The sequence below is a fragment of the Petaurus breviceps genome, unplaced genomic scaffold, assembly GCF_028583685.1.
Source record: "Petaurus breviceps papuanus isolate PSGF00001 unplaced genomic scaffold, PetGlider_PUasm1.0 91133, whole genome shotgun sequence".
NCBI lineage: Eukaryota > Metazoa > Chordata > Mammalia > Diprotodontia > Petauridae > Petaurus > Petaurus breviceps.
In genome coordinates, this window is record NW_027187419.1 from 78,156,960 (window position 1) to 78,182,327 (window position 25,368).

The 25,368-nt window shown below is 35.2% G+C and overlaps 1 protein-coding gene and 1 long non-coding RNA gene across 5 annotated transcripts in view; one reads left to right on the forward strand and one right to left on the reverse strand.

The window, feature by feature from the left end:
- GALNT13 (polypeptide N-acetylgalactosaminyltransferase 13) overlaps positions 1–25,368 on the forward strand; it is an 812,973-nt gene that overhangs the window by 175,698 nt on the left and 611,907 nt on the right. The window lies entirely within an intron of this gene.
- LOC138155068 (uncharacterized) lies at positions 8–8,877 on the reverse strand. Its single transcript, XR_011166752.1, has 3 exons — positions 8,380–8,877; positions 7,072–7,219; positions 8–4,548 (listed from the first exon to the last, which is right to left on the reverse strand). It is a non-coding gene; the product is annotated as an uncharacterized lncRNA (long non-coding RNA).

Here is a 25,368-nt window from a genome sequence, read left to right on the forward strand (position 1 = left end):
CTATTGTTTTCTCCATTTTATAGTTGGCAAAACTTGAAGCAGACAGAGGTTAAGTGATTTGCCCAGGGTAACACAGCAATGACGGTCTGAGGTAGGCTTTGAACTTAGTCTTCTTCACTTTAATTCCAATGCTCTAGCCACTGTGCCAATAAGCAGTGTGTACATTAATTAAGTGCCCACTATGTTATAGGCCCTTTAGAAATCTTACCTCATTTAATCCTAAAATTACACCTGAAAAGTTGGTGCTATAATTGTTTCTACTTTACAATTGTGGAAACTGAGGCAAAAAAAGATTGAGACTTGTCCAAAGTCACACAACTAGCTTGTGTCTGAAGTTAGATTCGAACTAGTCTTCCTGATTCTAGTCCCGGAGTTCAATCTATTGTACCACCTTTATATTCTGTTGTCTTAGATCACACACATTATTTTCTGATGAATGCCTTGTTAAAAGAATAGAAATAATGAATTTCATCTTCAGTGTATAACATTGATAGTTGAATGTGTTGCTAAATTTTATTAGCATTGATATTTGTAGGATATAAGAGTGTTAATAAATCTTCTTTTTAGCTTTCAGTGGAACTCCAGATTTTCATTTGAAAAGCTTTATTATACATGTGACCATTCTCTATATTTGTTTTTGTGTTGTTTACTAGCACACATTCTCTGATTCCAAGGTCATCTTTGATTTATGTGTGTTTGTTTCACATATGGTATAGAACCATGTCCAATAGTAAGCTCTTCTCACTCTAAAAACTTCCAGTATACCTGTACTATTTTGATACCAGTCCACCTATGGGTGTGTGCCTGGAGTAGTAGTGATTTAATACCCTTTCCTTTAAGATATACTATAGCTTTGTGGGACTATACAGTGAATATGCACTGTGTATCCCATTAGAGCTAAACTACTTTGCCCTAGACTATGTAAAAGCTGAATAGGCTATCTGAATCAGGAGAAAAAGTCTAAATAGGGTCACATGCCAAATCACACATACAAGCTTGGTCAAATCCCACTTCCGTGTGGTCATACCTATTTATAAATGAGCAAATTTCCACAAATGTGCTTTTACATATATTTGTCAAGAAGTAAAGTACAAATTTTATATTTACCTGAATTATTAAGAGAGATATCACTGACATGTAAAACGAATAAAATAAAAATAAAATAAAATAATGTCCATTAATTTGATGTAGAGAGATGTTAACTAAGTGGTCAGAACATTTATGTAAACCTAATCCTACTGAATTTCTTTTTTTAAATCAAATTCTTTATTAATTTCTAGTTTACATCATTCATTTCTGCAAGATTTTGATTTAAAAATTTTCTCCCTGTTTTTCCCCTACCCACTACCCCAAAATAGTGATCCCACTGGATATACCATCCTACAATCTGCTCTCTCCCATATCTTCTCCCGTACCTGCTCTGACTTTCCAGTAGGTCATGGTGGATCTCTATGCCCCAGTGCCTGTATGTCTTATTTCCCAGCAGTTAACATATACAATATATTATATTATATAATATATAATACAACATATACTATAATGTTAATAATAGTATACACACATATTTTAAAACTTTGAATTCCAGATTCATTCCCTTCCTCCCTTGTCTCCCACCCTTACTGGGAAGATAAGCAGTTCATTATAGGCTGTACATGTGTAGCTATGCAAAACATTTCCATAGTGGATATATTGTAAAAGACTGACTACATTTCCTACTGAATTTCTTTAAGAAAAGAGGAAGGAGGGGAGACTAGGTAGTGCAGTGAATAGAGCTCCAGCCCTGCAGTCTAGAGTTCAAATCCAGCCTCAGACACTTAATACTTACTAGCCCTGTGACCTTGGGCAAGATACTTAACCCCAATTGCCCTTGCCTTCCTTCCTCAAAAAAAAAAAAAAAAAAGAAAAGAAAAGAGGAGGGGCCAGAGTGGGGCATATAGAGCTTTCAAAGCACAGGTAGGCCTTTGAAAACATCATTAGTTGATTTCCTCAATAGAATATTGTACTTGGTGTTCTGAACCTCTGTGTCTGTCTTTCTAGTTGTTTTCTGTTCTGGCCAGAAAATCTGAGGGTCTTCCTTTCCTAGAATGATTCTTTTGTGAAATCAAACTAGGCCATCTTTTGCCTCAATTCATACATAGTTTTTTATCACTCAGTGGGTGTTACCTCAGACCAACTGAGACATGGGAAAGACCATAGCTTAAAAAGGCCAGGGTTTCCCACTGCACTCTGAGCAATTGCCAGTCATACTGAACCATGCCTTACCACCGGACTCTGATGACTCTGGAGAAGAAAGTGAGGCTAATGACTTTGAACAACCCTGCCTCACTTAAATCCAATTCACTTGCAAGTCAAGACTCTTGATGCCATTGGTCCTTTTCAAGAATGAAGGACAAGCAACAGTTTGTGAGTAGTTGTAGCTGCCTCCTTGGGGACCCAACTTACCAGTTCCAGTTGGGCAATGCTATTGTTTCCTGTTGCCTCCGTTACGCTCCTCTCCTATCTTTTCTTCTCCTTTCTTTCCCCCCCCCCCTTCCTCCTTCTTCTGTTCACATGGGGAATCATATCCTTATATGTAGTTTTCATCACTTATACTTTACAAGACATCTTGGGATTTGAGGGCTAGATTTTTTTCTTATTCCCTCTTTATTTATTCTATTTTTTTTTAAGCTGGGGCAATTAACTCTTTTGTCTCAAGTGGTTTTCATTCATGATTTTTTGAAAAGTGCTGTTGCTTGTCCTTTGTTCTTGAAGAGAACCATGACATCAGGGAGGTGATGCCATGACATGCATGTGAATTGAGTTTAAGTGATGGAGAACTGTGCAAAGTCACCAGCTTCACTTTCACTTCTGGAGTCATCTGGGTCCAGTGGCAAGATATAGATCAGCACAACTGGAGATGTCCCTGGATGCAGTGGAAGACCTTGGCCTTTCTAAGATAAGGTCTCTACCAGGTCTCAGTTTGATTGAGGAAACACCCTTTTAATGATTAAAGCTAGGTAAGAAATGAGGCAGAGAATGGCCTTTTTTACCTACTCAAAAAATAATCAGTCTAAGAGGGGAAAATCCTCAGGGTTTCTGGCCAAAACAGAAACAATTACTATTTACATTCATTCTGAGCCAATCAGGACCCAGACAATGACTGAATGGGACTTGACCTGGGACCTATTATTGGCCGATCAATAAGAGCCAAAGTGATATAGGTTTAAGGCATGGTCCTTAAGAAAGAAATATAGCCTGTAAACCCCAAGATATCTTGTGAGGTTTCAGTGATCAAAATTTACATTCCTTTGGGCAGAGCACCCACAATTAAGGGTGATACCCTATGTATAAAGAGGGAAGGGAAAAAAGAAAGTAAGCAGAAAGAAAAGAAGAAAAAAAGAAGGAAGGAAGGAACTGTGTTGATGAATTGGAACAGTTCTAGTACTCAAAGGGGCGGTAGTTGTTTTTGAAGAAGACTAAATGCGAGAAAAAGAGAATCATGGGAGAAAAATAGGATAATTTTGTTTATATTAATTTTAAAAGATTTTACACAAACAAAACTCATGCAGCCAAAATTTGAAGAAAAGCAAGAAACTTGCATAAATTTTTGCGCCAGTTTCTCAGATAAAAGTCTAATTTCTCAAGTATATAGGGAACAGAAGAAAATTTATAAGAATAAGAGCCATTCCCTAATTGATAGATGTTCAAGGGACATGATCAGGCACTTCAGATGAAGAAATCAGAACTATCAAGAATCATAAAAAATGCTCTAAATCAATAATAGTTAGAGTAATGTAACTTAAAGCAACTCTGAGGTACCATCTCATATCCATCAGATTGCCTAAGATGACAGAAAACAAAAATAACAAATGCTTGAGAGGATGTGGTAAAATAGGTACATTAATACACAGTTGGTGCAACTGTGAACTAGTCTATTCATTCTATAGAGTAATTTGGAGCTATGCTGTCAAAAATGTAATATATATGCCCTTTTAGTAGCAATACTATTAGTAGGTCTATACGCCCCAAAGAATTAGAAAAGTAAAAATGACCTATATGTACAAAAATATTTATAGCAGCCTTTTTTTGTAATGGCAAATATTTGTAAACTGAGGGGATTTCCATCAATTTGGGCAATGGATGAATAAGTTGTGGTATATAAATGTGATAGAATACTACCATGGTGTAAGAAATGATAAAGGCAATGATTTCAGAAAAATCTAGGTAAGATTTGTAAGAATTTATGCAAGTGAAGTAAGCAGAATTAGGAGAATAATTTACACATGAATAGCAACGTTGGAACAATGATCAACTGTGAAATACTTAGCAAGTGATCAATAGAATGACCTACCACAATTCTTAAAAACTATTGATGAAAAATGTTATCTACCTCCATATAGAGAAAGGATATGCTCAGGGTGCTGATTGAAGCATTTCTTTCTTTTTCTTTTGTTTTAACATGGCTGATGGAGAAATATAATTTACATAACTTCATATGTTCAACGACTGTTGTATTTCTTGCCTTCTCAATTAGTGGGGGAGAGCTGGAAGGTGAGGGAGAATTTGGAACTAAAAATAAAGTAAAAAAAAAAGATATTTAGATTGAGCTAAACTTTGCCACTGATTTCTTGTATGACTCTCCACTTTCAGTTTTTATAGATTGAAAGTGTCAGAGGAATAAAACATTAGAATACATAATTAAAAATATAAGTTTTCATATTATATCGTGGGATGGCAATCATCCAAATTAGTTGTCTTATAATTCCTCTAAAATGAATATCAGTAATTTTCCTTACCAGATATGGCTAATATAGACAATTGCAGATCAAAAAGAACAAAACTCGTATGTGAAACTTTATCAGTTTATATGGTGAGTGAATAGAACAATTGTTTGAACACACAAATCTCTGTATGGTAACATAGACTTCATTTCTAATCACCTTTCTTCAGAAAATAAACAATGACTATAAATTTGAATGTGGTCATTAGGTTGTTATAGTACTGAGAATTTATTAGTATATTTGGATGCAGAAGAAGTTCGAACCATTCTAATCTTTATAAATGTGCTTTCTGGCTTCTTTTTTTCCATCTCTTAATTGTCAGTATTCACTGGGGCTCTTTAATTGACCACTACTTCCCCACTCCATAGTTCTGCCTTTTTTTCATTTCAGTAATTATTTTATTTTTTCATGATTTTAACTATTAAGTCTATGTGAATGGCACCCAGATCTATATTGCTAGCTCTCTACTCTCAACTGATTTCTAATCCTATATTTCAAAAAGCCTACAATTCATTTCCACTTCATTTTCCTGCTGTCATATTACATGCAACCCCCCCCCAAATATATGTGGATTAATAGGTTGTGACTTTTGATGGCAATAACAACAATATAGTTAATAATATAAATAGAATTCAGAGTTGCAAAACACTTTACATATATTATCTAATTTGATCCTCATGCAAACATGGGCAGGTAGGAGGTATGATTATCGCCATTTTGCAGATGATGCAATTTTGAAATGACGTACTCTATTTCTCTCACAAATGTGCACTGCAATTTTTCTTTATAAGTAATGTACTTGAGACATGATTTTTGTTCCAGTACTGTTAATTAGGTCACTTTGCTATCTGAGATATTAGGATAAGATACAAGCTTCATTATATTCTTACTAAACAGAATCCAAAATCTAGAGGGAAGTTGAAAGGTCTGAGCAGTAGGCAAAGCAGCAGGCTGTCTTCTTTAATTGATTAAATCTTATGATTCAGCAGTCCTTCTCAAAAAGAAATTATATTCTGTTTGCTAGAAATTAGGTTATATGCATATATGGGTAAAAATATCACCAATTAACTTTTTTTTTTTTTTGCGTGGGGTTTGGAGGGGGAAAAGTAGGGCAATTGGGGTTAAGTGACTTGTCCAAGGTAACATGGCTAATTTTTGTGTTAAGTGTCTGAGGGTGAATTAGAACTCAGGTCCCCCTGACTCCAAGGCCAGTGCTCTATTCACTGCACTACCTAGACGCCCCCCACCAATTAACATTTGGCATTTATTCATGTGAATGAATGTTACCTCTTTTTATTAAAAGAATGCATAGATATATTTGCATGTCCTCCTATACAAAAGGATGAATATTGACAGCATATATGTAAAATTCAGTGAAATATACAAGATCTCAATCTGATTTTAGAACTACTGCACTATGAAAGTATCCTACATACATTATCTCATTTGTCCATAGTTCCTCATAACTCTTGTGAATTATAGAGAATGTCTTTGAATACATGGAGCATCACAATGGATAGATCACTGGGCTAAAATTAGAGGAATGAATATTTTAGATATCATCTAACCTCTTTGACTCTCATTTACTTAACATATTTGGACCTGATTTTCTTAATTGTGAATTGGGGTTAATGCCCTGCCTGATTCACAGTTGGGTTGTTGGGATAAATGAGATATCCACTCACATGATTTCAGTACTTTGAGGAAAATGTAATAACATAAACACAAGGTTGTATTTTTATTGTAATTAGTATATTGCCTTCTAAGGGGAATATACTTTAATTGACTCACTTAACCTCTTAAAGACTTCTCAAAGATACAGTAGACTTCCTCTTAAGATTTCTATTATTAGCAATAGACTTGCCTTAACAGTGGGATCAGCTATAAGATCAGGTCATTGTAACCCCCCTGAAAAATCACAAATATAATTCAGCAAAAAAAAGGCTTTTCTCTAAATATACAGATTTTCACTCTTGGCAGCAAGAGGAACAAAGCCAGTGTATACCTACATAGTTCCACTGTAGCCTTTGCCACCTGAAACTTTTACTCTCCTGATGAAAGATAATAATACAGGGGTGGCTAGGTGGCACAGTGAATATAGTTATAATATAGTTAATATTATAGTTTATATTATAGCACTGGCCCTGGAGTCAAGACGACGAGTTCAAATCTGACCTCAGACGCTTGACACACTTACTAGCCATGTGATTTTGGGAAAGTCACTTAACCCCCATTGCCCTCCAAAAAGCAAAAAATAAAAAAAATAAAGATAATAATACAATTGACCTTTTTCCCCACCACTCACCCTTACCTGAGTGCATGATAAGCTTGAATTTCCAATCCTGAGTCTAATTGCTATGTGATTTGAAAAGCCATGTGAGTCTCAATTTTTCTCTAAGTACCATGGATATATTCGTTCCTTTCCTCTTTGCTTCACAATAATGAAACAATGGATTCTCCTGTAATAACAAGTTGTTATATATTTTTTAAAGTTGATATTATGATCTCATGACTTAGGAAAAATGAAAACGAAGTTCTATTTAAAAAACAAAAGACTGTTGGGTCCCCTATTGTAGAAAGTGCATTCTACTATGATAGTGGCAGAACACTGTTATTTTTTACTCTTTTGAAATGTAATTCATTTACATCCTTATTTGATTTTCTAAGGCTTCCAGCTTAGATTGTCTCTACTGTCCTCTTCTTTGAAAGTCTTACATCTTTACTTTTCAGTGATTACATGTAACAAAGAATGGATAATAGAAAGAAATATTCTAAAAACTAAAATGAGTATTTGCATATTTTAGATATATCCACAGGGGTGCCAGACAAACTGAGCTTAATAAGTATCTACTTGCACTATGTTGTTATCAGCACAGATGGTAGCCAATTAGGTTTTCACTTGGCTCAATACATAATATTAATGATGCAAAATTTCATTTATCTTGCCATTTTGTACAAATAGCTTACAGAATAATGTAAAGTCATTTAGAATGATAAACTCTTGTTTGTTAGTGGACTTGAAATATATATTGTTAAAATCAAGTATTAGATTAAGAAGTTCCTCAATATTTTGTTCTTTTGTTTACCTTTTCCCCCATACCAAGGTAGGCAGTCAGTGGGTATTTACTAAGCTGCTATTATGTGGCTAGCTTTGAGGATACAAAGGAAATCAAAAGACAATTATTGTTCTCAAGGAACTCACAGTCCAATGTGTAGACAATATGTCAACAATATCATATAAAAATCCATATACATGATATATTGGACATAATTAACAGAAAAGGGACACTAGGATTAAGAGTGATTGGAAAAAACTTCCTCTAGAAGGTAGGGTTTTATTTTTCTTGGTACTTGAAGGAAAACAAGGAAGTCAAGAGGTAGAGATGAAGAAGGAAAGTATTGCAGACATATTATATTCTCTACTGAAAGATAACATATTAATTCTAACTTAACATGTTCTGAATTTTTATTTTTCAAGGTTAAAAGAAAAAGAAGTGGTTCAATAACCATACTGTTTTGTAGGTGTTAACATTCATTTGTTAAAGAAACACTTATTTAGCATATTCTAAGTAATAGCTATGAAAAATAAAGTAGAGGTAACTCTCAGCAAACTGATCACCTCAGTTATTGTCTGGGAGACTCTTCGGAGCTATTCATCACAGCATTTTCCCTTTGGTCCCCTTCCTGCTTCCAGTTTCTTGGACCAGGCACTGATGGACCTCTCTTCAAAGTCATGGTTCCGGGTGTTTGATATTAATTTATGAAAAGGGCCAATGACATCACAGGGTGATGTCTGGACTCGAGCATGAATTAAATTTAAAAGAGACAGTGTTGCACTAAGCTGACACCCTCACTATCTCTTCCAGAGTCATTGAAATCCAGTAGCAAAAAAAAGTCAGGATGACTGACAACGGCCTGGGATACAGTGAATGACCTTGGTGTCTTTGCTATCTGATCACAGCAGTTACTTCAGTCTTCTTCATGGCCATTGGGAACAAATGGTTCTCATCCACCTATTCTGCCAGGGAGTCTTCACATGCTTGGGGTAGACATCCCTCTACCTCACTGATGGTTTTGAGATCTGTCAGTTTCCCACAGCATAGTTTAGCCTGTCTGGGAAGATGTTTTACCAGGGTGTAGTTGGTCCTGATGCTTCAGTTTCTTAGAGCCACGAGTGAGAATTAGGTTAATCAGGTGGACACCTAAGGTGGATGAGTAGCCCTGAAAAGAGCCAGGCAAGCCCTCACACTGGAAATACTAGTTCTCCCTAAATACCCTACAACACAGAAGGACTTGTTTAGCACCTACAGGTTGAATATATAGCAAGAGTTGACTCCCAGATTTTTTCTTCTGACCCATAGCTTTCCCTGACTTTATTGGATGGAGTAGAGGTGATTCATTTATCACTTATGATTTCTCTGGCACTGTGAATCGACATTGTTTCAGTCTTTGCTCTTATGTCCCCACAGCCTAGCACAATCCCCAGCACATATTAAGTGAATAATAAATGCTTTTTCATTGATTATTGATTATGTAAAGTTGTCCAAATATACCAGCTGCTCATCAGACCTCTAAGCCTCTCAGTGTAATGATGCTATCTAGAAAAACTCAGTAAAATTCTGATGGGCACTATTATGCTATATCTGACATCACATTTTCATCATCATTTGTTCCTGCATTGTCATATGTGATAAAAATATCAATGATTATAATAATTATGTTTATAGAGGCTGCAAAATTTTCAAGGAACTTTACATACATAATATCATTTGAATTTCACAACTCTATGAAATTGGAACCACAGGTGGTATAAACCCCATTTTAAACATAAGGAAATTAACCTTACAGAGTTTACATAGAAAGAGTAAATTCCTTGAGGAGCTTATCTCTTTCTGTCTGTAGAACCTTGCACAATATTTGGCACATAGCAAACCATTTGTTGATAGGCTGATTAAGTGACTTGACTGTGGTCATATATATGGGATTATGAGGTTCATGCTGAACAGACATCATTATAACATGCCACATTTCAAATATGTCCATATAAAGGGAGGACATTCCTATTGCCAAGACATCTCAGTGAAAGAATTTTGTGTCTCCTATCCTCTTCCAATCTTTCCTTATAATTTTCTTCCTCTTGGATCTTATATCAAGTAAGACTGCTCACAAAGAACTTTCTAAACCTTCCAATCCTTCTATCCCAAGATTAGTCTAATGTGTCCACCAGCAGCAGCCTATCTAATTCTGGATACCCTTAAAGAACCTCATGGAAATTTAAGTCTCCCACAGCAGTTTGGAAGTAACTTTCACTTAAACAGCTCTGTCTGCATTCTTATCCCTCAACTATCTCAAATTCTGCATTTCCTGCCAGGATATCCTTCCTCATTTTGTCCAGATTAGAGGGGTAGAGTATGGCTTCAGAGATTGCAAACCTGAAAAAAATGACGTAAGATACACCATCAGTGTAATGGGAAGTATGGATGAAATAAATTGGGTAGTTCTAAGTGGTATGGCTTGGGAAAAAAAAAAGATGAGAATGCTTCATGCTCAAGGGACTATGGCAAGAAAGAAACACTTGTATACTGTTGGTGGAGCAATAAATATAAATGGAAAGATCACTAAAAGGCAGCTGAACTCTAAGTAATGGAGGGAAAAAAAAGACTAAGGTCATAGAGAAAAATGAAGAATGCATCCTTTCTTGTGACAGAGAGGTAGTCTTCTAGGGCAGAATATTCTACACCTTGCCAGAGAATATCCCATTATATTCATATAACACATATTCATCCTGTCACTATAAATGATGACTCACTTATATTGATACTGCAGATATTTGGTAACTGTAGGATCATTATTTTTGTCTTTGATATACTTGGGGGATATATGTCCATAGTGAAATTTCTGGTAAAATGATATGAATGGTTTAGTAACTTTTACTGAATAATTTCAATCATTTTCCATATGAATTCCTAGCCCTATTAATTGCATATTAGTGTGCCTGGATGTCTAATTCGTGAATTTCTCTGCAATGCTCTGTCACAATATGTGAATAATTACTGGCTAGCAGAGTGGTTTAATATAACAATGCCACTGAGACATAGATTTCCTGATGTAGGTAGGGAGTTTAGAGTATTATTTGTCATACCTATCTTTAGAATAGCCATGACTAGGGCATCATTCTAACTAGACTATAGAAGTAACTACCAAGCAAGAGCAGAAGCCCAAGCATTGAGCTTGCATAAAAGAAGAGTCATAGTTTATAATCTCTCTAAGCCTTTCTTCCTTAGTTTCTAAGCAGGAATCAGATTACCTAGCCCTGTCAAAAAGCTCTCTGTTACAATATGGAGTCAACCCCCCTAAAATTGTATTAGGTCTTGAAGTTATTATTGTAGGATCATAGATTTAAAGCTCAAAAGGATTTAGAGATTTTCTACTCAATCCCTTCATTTCATAGATCAGTAAACTGAGGCCCAGAGAGATTATGTGATACTTCTGGATTTGCACAGGCAGCAAGCAACAGAGCCTGGATTCAATTTCAGGTACTCTGACTCCAAATCCAGTATTTTATTCCACTATATCATAATACCACCTTTTTACATGTCAGAAAACATTTTTTTGTGGATCTTTTATGTCTTTTAGTAGTGATAATTCATCATCATTTTTGCAAGACTCCATTCTTCTCACTTTCAAAGCTTCCCCTCGTCACAGTGGCATGCCCTAGACCCAGATATGTTTTTATCAGTCTCTTAGATAAAGGCTGTATTTTTGGCAAGCAAATATTGAGATAGGAATGGAAGAGTAATATTCAACATTTTTCTTAAGCCACTAGGCACATTTTCAGATTTTATAACCTCAAATCCAAGTTCTCAGTCCTCTAACAATTTAATAGACATTTAGCTATAATTACACTAGTACTGAGAGAGGGAATGATTACTTCAAAAATCATCCATTCATAAAACAAGCATGTATGTGCCAGGCAGTTTTTTTTAAATGTAGTGGCAAATATGAGAGATACAAATAAAAGAAAAAATAGTATTTTCCCTTAAATTGTCATTGGCATAGAATAAATTTTTTCACCACAATAGCAACTTAAGGACCGATGCCATTTTTCTTTTTTAAAAAATTCCATTCCAAATGGACCATTTACTCTTTGTTGTGAGTGTTCATTTGTGTGTGTGTGTGTATACACACACACACACACACATATATATGCATATATACAGAAATATATGTATATATTCATATATGTGTATGTATATGTGTGTGTATAGGGAAGAACAAATTAGTCAGTTTAGTTTCAGATGGAGAACATAGGAGTAGAGAAAATGGGAAGGGTGTGAACAATATTTCAGAGACAGAATCCAGAATATGGGGAACACCTAAATGGATATAATAGGGGATAGAGAAGGAAGAGTTGAAGATAACTCTGGCTGTAAACCTTAAAGATTAGAAGGAGGGAAAGTTAGGGGAAGAAGATAGTGTCTTGGAGAAGGTAATGAGCTTTATTTTAAACATGTTAAGTTAGAAATGACTATGAAAGTTTCCAAAAGGCAGGTGAGTGTGAGAGTAGATTTCAAGAAAGTGCCTGCTTGATATACAGGTAATGATATATAGATCTGTGATTCATCTGTATAGCAATGATAGTTTGAACCTAGGAAAGGGATGCATTCACCAAAAAAAAGACAATGTTAGAGAGTGAAGAGATGAAGGTCCATTATGACCTCTAAATTATAACCATTAATACAGAAGAATATATGTAGGATGATCTAGCAAAGGAAAATGAGGAGTTTCCAAATAAGCTAGATGAGAACTAGGAGAAAACAAGGCTAAGAAGATCCAAGTAAGAGAAAATATCCAGAAAGAGAGGATGAGCAACAACGTCAAAAATTGCATTAAGTTCAAGTAAGATGGGGACTGAGAAAAGGTCTTTGGATTTGATTAAGGAATTATTGGTAAATTTGAAGAGAAAGGTTTCATTTCAGTAAAGAAGTTGTAAACCATATTGAAAGGGGTTGAGGGATAAAGTGAGAGAAGAATTTGAGGCAATGAATATAGACCACTTTCCTCTCTCTGATTTTGGTTCTGAAAAAGAGAAGAAATATATGAAGCTTGCTTGAAGCTATGGTAGGTAAAGTGAAAAAGGTTTTGTTTGTTTAAAGGATTGGGAAGATGAACAAGATTTTAGATGCAATGAAAGAAACTAGTAAGAGATAGGGAAGCATATATGGGAAATTAAAGAGAAAGGGTTTGACTGTAGGAACAAGCTACTGGATAAAACTGGACAAGATGGGATAGAGAACAGACAACCAGAGGTCTTACCGTCAGCCTGAAGTAAAAGAGAAGAGAAAGAAAGATGATAATCAGGAAATTTAGAATAGAGGAGAAGAGGGAATTCACTGACACATGTACTCCCATCCTCTGTTTTGGAAAACATGTCCTAAGAACCTTTCTTGAGAGGATTGAAAAGGGCGTAATGTGAAAGGCTTGAAGGAAAAAGAGAAGTTTTGGAATATCCGCTATGGAGAATCCAATAAACACTCAATTAGGAAATTAGTCAATTTGGGAAGAATAAAAAAATTGTCTTTCTGAGGGGAGGGCCCAGTTGAGATTAGGTTACATAAATATGTAGTTGATCCAATTGGAAACAGTGTCTGACTTTCTACAGCACTTTTTAGCATCATGAGAGCAAGGAAAGAAATAACATTTGCCTTGGAGACAGGAGTATTTGTTTGTTTTTCTGGATATAGTACCTTTAATTATAGACAAGTCACTTTATAAAGACATTAAAGGTGCTATTAAAAACAACAACAACAAAAGATTTAAGTTTTGGAGATGATTAGAACAAAAAATTCCTAGGCACTTCCTGAATTTTGATTTACTAGTCTACAAACTTCCTCAGTTCTAAATTTTTTTGAATGGCAAACTGAACCCAATCATTTTAGCAACTAGGATCTTGGCATTTTGCAGACACAGAGACAATTGTTCTACTCTGATTATTTTTTTCCTCCCGATTTTGACCCTAGGAAAAGATTACCCCTTACTATGCTAAAATACTGTCTTAATTATTAATTTCTAAGGGTTCTGCCTTGCATGAAGGCATTGGGGCTGATGTTGAGATTTAGTTTCTTCATCAGAAAAAAATGAGGAGAAAAATACTTTTAGTGGTATTGCAGGGTAAACATTTTATAAAGTTTTAAGCTTGTATATAAATCAGTTATTAAGAGGTTAGCAAAATAAGATCAAAGGACAGAATTTCCTGGGTTCTTTCTGTGTCAGCACTGAGCTTCACTCAAAATCATTTGATCTGCAGGCTGGAGTGCTAGCCATGCTCCCTGATAGCCAGAGAAGAGATACAGGACACTTGAATAAAGAAAGTCTGATCTTAACCAGAAAGGGGGGAAATTTAGAGATGATTAGGGTAATGGAGATGGAAAAGATGGACAACTTTTCAGCTCTTCCAGTATCTGTTCTTCATAGTATGTGTTCTTTTAGGTTTAAGGTAGAAATATTCCCACAGAGTGTGTATGAGATAGTCAACTCAGTCATACTCCCAAGTATGCTAAAGGAATGTCACAATCTCAACAGCTGTTGATTTAACTTGGTCTCAGTTCTAATCCATTCTTTTGTTAGGTACTTGCCTTCTCTCTTCTGGTTCACTCGTGCATATGTCATTGACTTATTCCTTGATTTTTACATTATCCTCAAACATAGATTACAATCCCCTGTTCAAGGTCATTTCAACCCCAATACTAAATTAGCATGGGAAAAAAAAACTTTGCTATGCTCAACATTTTCTATTAATTGTCTATCCTAAGTAATCTCTTTCCTTCCAGAAAAGATCCCCAAAGAGTTCTTTGATTCTATTAAAGAATCAGTCTAATGTCTCTATGATCCTCGGTTTGTGTAACCCATGGTTACACTACAAAAACAATGAAACCAAATTTAAATAATTCTATAAATTATTTGCAAGATATAGGATGTTAAAGCAAGAAGAAACCTGAAAGATAATATTTATTTTGTAGATGAAGACTTGACAAAAATCACAAAGCAAGTTACTGGAAGATACAGAATTAGAACATGACTTTCATCACATTTTAAAAAATATTACTTCTTGCTACTTTTGGTTAATTCTTGACCCAATTCTCTCTGTAATTTACTCTCATTTATTTGATCAATGATTGACATTTGAGAGATTTTTTGAATTTTCCTCTTAGAGTTAAGGTAGGTTACAATTCTGTTTCCTGGACAAGGAACTTGCATTAGGGTACCAATACTCAAGTTAAAGTTCTTTAAATCTAACAATGTCATAGAAAACATAACACTTAGCAATGGCAACACTTAGTCATACCTTATCCCTTTCTTAACATTTTGTTGAATGTTTCTTATGCCAAGTGCAAACTTTTTTCTAATTACCTATGCCGAAGAAAATACTAACTGCCCAATCTACCTAGCCACCATGCTTAAGGGGAATTTTTTCTCAATTTGAACTTGAGGTCTCTTAGGTATTGATGTTAATTGATCCAAACCCAATAAATACTTTTGATAATGATGACATCTTAGGTAAAAAAGAATAAGTTTTTCATAAGAGAATAAACAAAAAAACACACTACAGTCATGATATATTTTCTTTTTATGGATTTTTCTGCTTTACCAGTCTTGTCATTATTCTATTAGTCTGATAGGATTTATTCTTAACAGAATCATGTTGATCTTTTTGTTTTTGTCTAGTAGCCCATAATATTGTGGTTGCATACAAATTGATTTCATTCATGATTTACTTCTTTATTTACCTAGATGTGAGAGTAACACTTACAGTTCTATCATCTCCAGAATTATAATTTTTCTCTTAAATATAGGCATTAGCTTTGCCCACTTTATCTTCCAAAATCTTACCAGTCCTCCATGAGTTCTTAAAGATAATTGTTAGTTCTTCTTTGCTGATTTAAGGTAGCTACCTAAGCTCACTGGGAACTTGAATATTTAAAATGCTAAATTTTGTTATTCTGTAACATGCTCATGTTAGGTACAATTTCTATTATAAAGGTATCTGTAATTATGTAAAGTTTTGTTTGTCATCGCTCTTCCCTCCTCTCCTTATGGGCCTATATGTTTTACAACATATGGCCTCGTATGAATAACATTTTCATGTATCATTTTATAGTTTTCAAAGTACCTTCCCATACAGTATTTAATTTGAGACTTAAAATAACCTTGTTAAGTGGTGAGGCAGGGCTTATTAGTTCCATTTTACACACAAGGAAACAGAGAATAGCAGAAACAAAGTTAACTTGCCCAAGGAAGAAAAAACTAAAGATTGACAGGGCTGAACTCGAACTTAGGTATTATGGTTTTAAATATAATTGTCCTTCTACTATGCCATGTTGTTCTCTATGTAGTTGATAAGAAAGATCACTGGCATTTTTCCTAGACAGTAACATATTTCTTTGCATACAAACACAATGTACCATGCCTCTGTTTGCTTGCACTATTCTCCATGTCTAAAAAGAATCATTTTTTCTTTTCTTTTTTCTTTGTTAAATTCTTGGCTATATTTTATAGCCCATCTTATTATATGTCACATTTTTCAATCAGACTCCTTTTTAGCACTTTGTGTTGTAAGTCTCTAATAGGCTTATCACATAATGTTCAACATTATAGATATTGCTATCGGTGTCTTATCCTGATACTAGACTCTAAGATATGCACGGCATCTTATCTAATAGCTCTTCCCTTGCCTAATACAGGATTCAGTACTCAGGAAATACATTTGTGTATGTTTATATGGTGTGGTGTGGTATAGAATGGTATGACATGGTATGGCATGGCATGGTGTCCCTTGATATGGTATGGTAGGTATGTCATCCTGCCCATAGTATGCATACCTTGCTATTGTGTAATATGGTAGGCATGGTGTGTTATATTGTAATATGTACCATGAATTATACTATAGTCCATGTGGAAACAATTGATATTCCTATTTTAAAGTTCAGAAAACTGAGAGCCTAGAATTGTAAGGGTTCAAGATCATATGGAATTTAAAACAATAATAAAAAGAAACCAAGATCCTTATTATAACATTTTAAGTTCTATGTAACATAGGATCTCATATTCATGAAAAAGGTTATGTGATAGCACATCATATTAAAATAATAACAGAAAATCTTATGCAAAATTTCTACAGAATGACACAAGAATAAAGGTAAAATAGCTATTGTGAAACCTATCCTAGGAGCCTTTACTTTTAATATATTCCATTAACCTAGACTATTTATGACATTCCATTTAGATAATGTGATTATAAGCTTCATTTTATAATTTTAATTATTCTTGAATGGAACACATTAGTGATTTTCAATTTGCAAAACTGAGCATTTTTTAAAAATTACGATTATACTTCACCTATTAGGATATTAGGATTAATTTGTGATTTTTGCTTTAACTGAATCAGAGGCTTTATGAGAAAGGCTCTTCAAATAGTCTTTTTGATGTTTTGTGCAAATAAGTTGAAGTTCCCCTAGATAACTTGGGGTGAAATGATTCAGAATCTTCCTGAATCTGCCCTTGGTTTCTTATCTCACACTCTATCTTTCCTAGAGAGTGAAAGGTACCCTTAATAATCAATCAATTAATATTTCTTAAGTGCTTAATATATGTCAGGCACTTTGTTGAACATTGGGGAAACACATAAAGGCCAAGGATACTCCATCTTCTCAAGGAATTCATAGTCTAATAGGGGAGAGAACATATAAATAACTGAATAAACAAGACATATACAGGAAAATTAGAGACAATCAACATAGAGAAAGCACTGGGATCCAGAGGGATGGGAAAAGGCTTCTCATAAAATAAATAACTTTAATTGGGGCTTGAAGAAAGCTGGAGGAGCCAGGAAGAAGAAATGAGTAAGGAGAATATTCCAGAAATGGAGACCGCCAGTGAAAATATAATTAGTAAGGAGCACACCAGCACCATTAATAATATTATGTAAGATTATTTTCTTTGACTTTTCTTACTGGGAATCAAAATCTAAGTAGATCATGCTTTAATTTCTAGGTAAAAAGGAAATTCTTTTCCATAGCATTTCAAGGCCTTATATAGGTTCTGCATTTACCTGCAAATTCCTTGATCAGTAGACAATGAATAATAGAGAAAGCCATCTGAACAGCACTGGTATAGTCCCAGAGACTGAACTATTTTAACCTGTTATGTTGGTTTAGTGACTGTTGGAAGTTACTCTTGTTATTCAGTCATATCTGACTCTTTGTGACCTCATTTGTGGTTTTCTTGTCTGGGGTGTTTGCTGTTTCCTCCTTCAGCTCATGTTACAGATGAGGAAACAGAAGCCAATAGGGTTAACTAATTATCCCAGAGTCACACGGCTATAAAGTGTCCAAGGCCTCATTTGAACTCGGGAAGACTCATCTTCCTGACTCAACCTTTTTAGGGTCCTAGTAATTTTGAAGACAAACATAATCCATCAAATGTAACATAACACAAGGAATATAAAAATAGGCTTGCAGTTACTAGGTCAAGGTAGTTCCTTTCAAAAGGGACAGGGTGGACAATGAGAAAGAAAGACAATGAAGTATCATTGATGGGAGAGTCAATCAATCAACAGTTATGGTGTTGATACACTCAAAATAAGTTATCCTGATATTTCACCTTGGACCAGGTTCCAGCTGTGTCATTATCTGGTAGATAACAGTTAAATAGCCTGATGACAGTTAACCTTTGGGTAAATAGATGGAGGTTTTTGATTCATTAACACACTTTTACATCATCTCTAATTAATAAAAAAAGTTGATCTTTCAAAAGAGCAATATTCAATATTAATATATGAGAAGAAATAATAATACCAACATAATAGCATTTATATAATATTTTAAGGTTTGCAAAACATTTTAGAAATATCTCTTTTTGAGGGGCAGCCAAGTGGCTCAGCAAGTAAGAGCACCAGCCCCAGTGTCGGGATGACCTGGGGATCAAATCCGGGCTCTGATACTTAGCACCACACCCAGAAATAACTGGCCATGTAACCTTGAGCAAGTTACTTAACCCCAATTGCTTTAAGAAAAATATCTTTTTTGGGGTGGCCAGGTGGTGCAGTGAGTAAGAGCATCGGCCCCAGAGTCGGAAGACCTGGGATCAGTTCTGGCCTCAGATACTTAGCAACCACACAAAATAACTGGCTGTGTAACCCTGAGCAAGTTACTTAACCCCAATTGCTTTAAAAAAAAAGGAAATATCTCTTTTTTATCCCCAAACCAACACTCCAGGATAGGTGCCATTATTATCCCTATTTATTAATGAGGAAACTGAAGTAGACAGTGATTAAGTGACTTGCCAATGGTAATAGTATGTGTCTTAGGCTAGATTTGAATTTGGGTCTTCCTGACTGCATGTCTAGTCTTCTATTTATTGTATTATATAGCTGATTAAAACAAGAAACTGAAAATAAGGGTTTTACAACCCTATTACCTTTAGTTGATAGTTAAAAGTGACTCATCATAACATTAAATCTTCAAGCAAGACAGGAAAAATTTAACAGTAAAATACTTTTAAACTATATTGATATAGGATGTTAGGGCTTACAAACCTTTATACAAATATTTCTCAGACATATGTGCTGCTGGGACATCAGGTATAAAACTGTCAGAGCCCTAAGAAATTAAAAGTATTTACCTATTCTTCTTTGTCTTTATTTCTCTTCAGCAGCATTTATATTATCAAAAAGACAATCAGGGTTCACTGTTTAGAGCTAGATAAAATACTTACAATTCATTGGAGAAACAAAATATATAGAATCTCAAATCAAATAATAAAAAAGAATGAAACAGAATAGTACTTCTAAATCTCAAATTATACTATAAGCAGTAATCAATAGTACTGAGTACTTTTTAAAAGGGAAAAATGAAATGGAACAATTCAGAAAAGGATGAATCAGAAATAACTAAATGCAAATCCTAGTTTTTGATAAACAATGAGAATACAAAGTTATTGAAGAAGAACTCTATTTGATAGGAATAGCTAGAAAAAATGGATAGAAATTTGTAGAAATTAAGTTAAGAAAATAACTTTTACTATATATATTAAAAAGGTCAAAATGTATAACTGACCTGAATATTGAAGAATGTATACACACACATTATAATGCATATATAGGTATCATTTATAATTAAAGTTGTAGCGTCACTGTTAGAATTATTTCCAGGCAAGCACAAGATAAAATAGAGGATTTCAATAAATGAAATTGAAATTCTTTAGCACTAACAAAATCAATGCAACTAGGGCAAATGGGAAACCAATATGTGGAGGAGAAATTCTCTCATAAGTGTTGGCTATCCAGTATTTTTTAAGGAACAAAATTAACCATATAAAAATAATAGGTATTTTTCAATGTATAACTTCCAAAGTGATACAAATAAAAAATTGTCAAGGAAGATTAAGAAAAAATATTCATAATAATTAGAGAAATAAAAATAAAAGCAGCTTTCATACCCAGCAAATTTTTAAAGACAGTAAAATATAGAAATAGTCAACATTGGTGAGGCTGTGGGAAGATAACAAGGCTAAATCACTTCTGGTGGAGCTGTAAATTGGTTATAATCATTCTGGGAAGCAATCTGAAAATATTCTAACCAAGTGACTAAAATATCCATGATCCTCAACCCAGATATCCCACTGCTAGTCCTGTACTTAAGGGATCAGAGATAGAAAATTCTAATATGTACAAAAAATCTTTTCATCATCACTTTTAATACTTACAAAAGACTATGCTATTAGAGGCTCAGCAATTGAAGAATGGATGAACATGAACTTTAGGTTACATTGCAGTCAATTGTTCAGTAACAGTTTATTAAACACCTACTGGTCAGCTAGGAGGCATAGTGGACAGAGTGCCAGATCCTGGAGTTAGAAAGACTCATTTCCATGAGTTCAAATCTGACCTCAGACACTTACTAATTGTGTGACCCTGGGCAAGTTATGTAATCCTGTTTGCCTCAGTTTTCCTTATCTCTAAAATGAGAACTCTGCCAAGGAAACCACAAATGGCATCACAAAGAGTCTATCCTGACTGAAAAACAACTGAATAACAACACAAACACCTACTATGAGCCAGTCGCTGTGCTAAGCAGTCACCGTTCTCAAGGAGCTTAAAATCTGATGGGAAAGATGGCGCACAAGCAATTTGTCCCAAAAAGCTGTATGAAGAATAGATTAGCGGTAATTAATGGAGAGGTCCTAGATTTAAGAGGGGCCAGGACAGCTTTCTTATGTACGGTGAGATTTTAGCTGGAACTTAAAGGAAGTCAGGTAATCCAGGAATAAGTGACAAGAGGAGAAAATATTCCAGGCATGAGCAACAGCCAGTGAAAGTGCTCAGTTGTGAGATTGAGTATTTTACATGAGGAACAGCAAGGAGGCAAGCATTGATAGTAACAGAGAAGTTTAGAAGGTGGGGGTGGGGGAGGGTTAGCCAAAAGCTTAGTTGTTTTTAGCCGTTTTGAGTTTAAGATGCCTCTGAGATATTCAGATAGGCAGTTAGAGTTGTGAGTCAGGAGGTTAGGAGAGAGGTCATAGCTGGATAAGTAGACCTGAGAATCAGCAGCACAGAGACCATAACTGAAACCTTAAGAGCTAATATGATCAGCAAATAAAATAGTGAAGAGGTCCCAGGGCACAGCCCTGGGGGAACAGTAGCTTTTAAGTAGATATGACCTGGATGAAGAAGTAACTATGAATAGAAATACAGGCAGGCAAGGGAAAAATACAAAATGTTGTAAAATGTCTCAAGCAGAACAAGGGGAAATATACACAGTGACTCCAGCAATGTGAAAAAAAAAAAAAACTAAAAACACAAAAAAGTAACAACCACAAATCAAAATTGAACACTGAAGTTACAACCTTGGCCATCTAATAAGAGGATGGGACTCTAGAGGTGGAACACAGTATACAGTGTCGAACTTGATTGACTTGCTGGTTGTTTTGCTCAGAGGCTGTTTTCTGCCTTTTCGTATTGTTCCATCTAATCCTGGCCTAGTTGCTGTTTCTGGGCAATGATCATTATGCAGAGGTTTTCACCCATACCTGTAATGCACCACCTCCTTATATCATCTTCTTACCTTCTTTTACCCTTTTCAATCTGACTTCTGAACTCATCACTAAACTAAAACTTATCTTGCCAAAGTTACCAGAGACTTTTAATTTCTAAATCACAAAGTCCATTCTCAATCCTCATCCTCCTTTGACCTTACTCCAATGTTTGACACCTTTGATCATCCTGGCCACTGCTTTCTTTTGTTATTTCTTTTTTCTTTCTTTTCTTTTTTCCTCCTACCTGTCTGGTTGCTTCTATTCCCTCTTCTTGGCTGAATCATGATCCTCAATGTGCTCTTTAATGGTAATTTTATCTCAAGGCTTTGTTTTGGATCAACTTGCCTTTTCTCCCTACATTCTCATTTGTTGTTCCCTATGGAGATAATTCTGAGATTGTACAAACCCATAGTACAATCCATGACCTTTTATCAGTTTACAAAGAGAGTCCTTCCAATAGACTGGATATCTTCCTTTCTCTCAGCATTATTAAGATAACTAAGGGAAACACCTTGACTATGGATCTGATAATCACTTATTCTTGCTCTGGTCTTCTCTCTTGGGCATACAATTCTTTGATAACCCCTTTTACTATTGAGATTCCTTTGAGTCCCTCAATAGTTATGCATAACAACCTGCTCACACCTACTGTGTGCTTTTCCATTGCCCTTTGAGTGATGCTTAAATTAATTTCTTCAGAGGTAATGGTATTCCACATCTCACTGCCATAGAATATTTGGTAAAATATTTATGCTGAAAAAAAGGGGAAGTTTAAGTAAGTAAAAAAAAAAGGGGTCTTTATAATTCCCAAAACAGTCCAGGCCACTTTCCTCCTGTTTCATCCATTTTCTTCTTCCTCTATTATCCATTAGTACTATCTCAGACACACACACATACATACATAGATGTAGACATAAATATGTATTCACATGCACAAACACACACACATGCACATGCACACATACACACACACTATAGGACAATGTATAGCATGTGCATCCAAATGTACAATAGACAAGTCTTCATCCACTTTTTCTTTCCAATGTAGATGGACAGGCGAGACTCCTTTGAGTACTTAAGAGATTTTTTTCCAGGAGGCTCAACAATATCATTCTCAAGCAAAACCATCTAGAGTACATCATGATCCACAGGGAAACCATGATATTTTTTAAGTGTTATTATAAAGCCAAATAGTTATTTCCCAATTCACTCCCAAATTTCACTATGAGACAGAATAGCTATCTGAAAGCAAATATTTTCACTACATTAAAAAAAAAACACTCTAAGGTATAAGGGTGATATATAAGAGGTACATCTTATATATACAGTCTCCTGGTCAGATGACATTTTAGTTAAACAAAGATTATAGAGTAACCATTTGGCATTCTGAGATTTCACTTTTGCTTCCAAATTTTGGAGGGAATTCTGAGAAGAACAGAATCAAGTTCTCCTTATGGTCTTAGAGATTCTTTGTATATGACCCAAAGGAGTAGTCTATCTCTACGTTGTCTAAGGACTTGAAACAATTAAGATAATATATAATATAACCAGAACACTTATAGCACAAAAATTATTAAACAGTTGATATGTCTTATTTTCATAACGCCAATATTCCACAACATAATTCCATTCTTCCTCACATAAAGCTATTTATTATAAGAAGACTAAAAAAATGGAGAAAAAAGTTCAGAAAAATTAACCACCACTAAAAATAAGTTATACATTATATGTAGTATTCCACACCCTTAGTCCCCTATTTCTTCAGAGAAGTGCGATAAAGTCTTTCTTTGTCTACGTGGAACCTCTGGGCCCCAAGAAATCACAAGGAAAACATTCATACATCTTTAAGCAATTAAAAACAAAAGACCCGTTGGGTATCAACTAACCAACTATTAGAGTCTTAACCCCAATTTTCCTTCCCTTTGTGTCATTATTATACTTATGTAGTGGAGGGTGGAGAGAAGAAGAGATGGGGGAAAGGGTGAGGAGTTCAAGGATAGGAGGGTGCTCATGTATAACAAAACACAAACACTGTCCAGTTCCACTGAGATGAAGACATATCACTTCTGAAAAATAATAATTTAGTGGACATAGGGTTTGAGATTAGAATTAGGAAGATCTGAGTTAAGATCCTGCTATGTGCTATGAACACTTACAAGCTATATGACCCTGGGCAAGGCACTAAACCTCTTGTACTCAAGTTCTTATCTATATAAAAAAAATGAGTTAGACTTAATAGTTCTTCAGGTCCCTTCTAGCTCTGCATCTATGATCTCATGGTTTTAAATGTCAGAGGGCACTAATGAGACCAGAAAGACTTTGCAGAAGGATTAAATCAGTAAGTCAACATCAAAAGTAATAGAAACTCATTCTTTTCCCCCTAAATCCTTCATCCCTTTCAAATATCCCTAACACTATCAAAGATATTACCCTCCTCCCAGTCCCCCAGCCTCACAACCTAGATGTTATTCTCAAATCACTTTCTCTCATACCTTCTCCCATATCCAATCACTTCCAAGACCTATTCACCTTTGCAACATCTCTTGAATATGTTCCTATCTGTTTTCAAACACCTTGCTGTCCTAGTGCAGGCCATAATTTTTTCATGCCTAGATTATTTCCAAAGCCTGCTGAAGAACATGCTTGCCATAAGTCTCTCTCCATTGCATTCCACCTTCATTTAGCTTCAAAAGTGATTTTCCTAAAGCCCTGCTCTGATCAGACTCAATAAACCCCAGTGGCTCCCTATCATTTGCAGATTCAGATATAAAATCCTCCAGCAGTCAAACCTCTTCATAACCAATCCCCACCCCGCCTATCTTTCTAGTCTTCTTATACCTTCTACCTTGCTTGCTATCTCCCCATTAGACTGTGAACTCCTAATAGTCAAGGATGATCTTTTGATTTTCTTTGTGTCCCCAGCTCTGGCTTCAACACACTGGCATACAGTATGCCCCTAATAAATGTTTATTGACTGATCTTTTTTATTTGAGGCAGTTAAAAGAAGGCCCCTTGAAAGGAAGGTCATATCTATTAATTCAAGACACCCCAAGGAGCAGGAGACTGAGACATCAGGAAGGAAGAAATGCATTAAAATGTCAACCATTCACATTTGTACTATGACTAATACTTAAAACTATCAAAGGGGAACTGATAAGGTTAGGGAAGCATATTACTAGGGATCCAAGAGTATGATGGTATTTAGGATACTGCAGAAAGGAATACACAATAGTTTAGTAATATTAAGACTACACTTCAAAACAGTCCAAGACAACTCTTGAATCATTTTTTTTAAAGCAATCAGAGTTAAGTAACTTACCCAAGGTTACACGGCCAGTTTTTTTGTGTGGGTGCTAAGTATCTGAGGACGGAACCAATCCTGGGTCCTCCCGACTCCGGGGCCAGTGCTCTTACCCACTGTGTCACCTAGCCTCCCCTCTTGAATCATTTTGATGGGCCAAAGTATCTTCTTGTGATCTGCTATTCAGTCATTTCAGCCATGTCTGGCTCTTTGTGA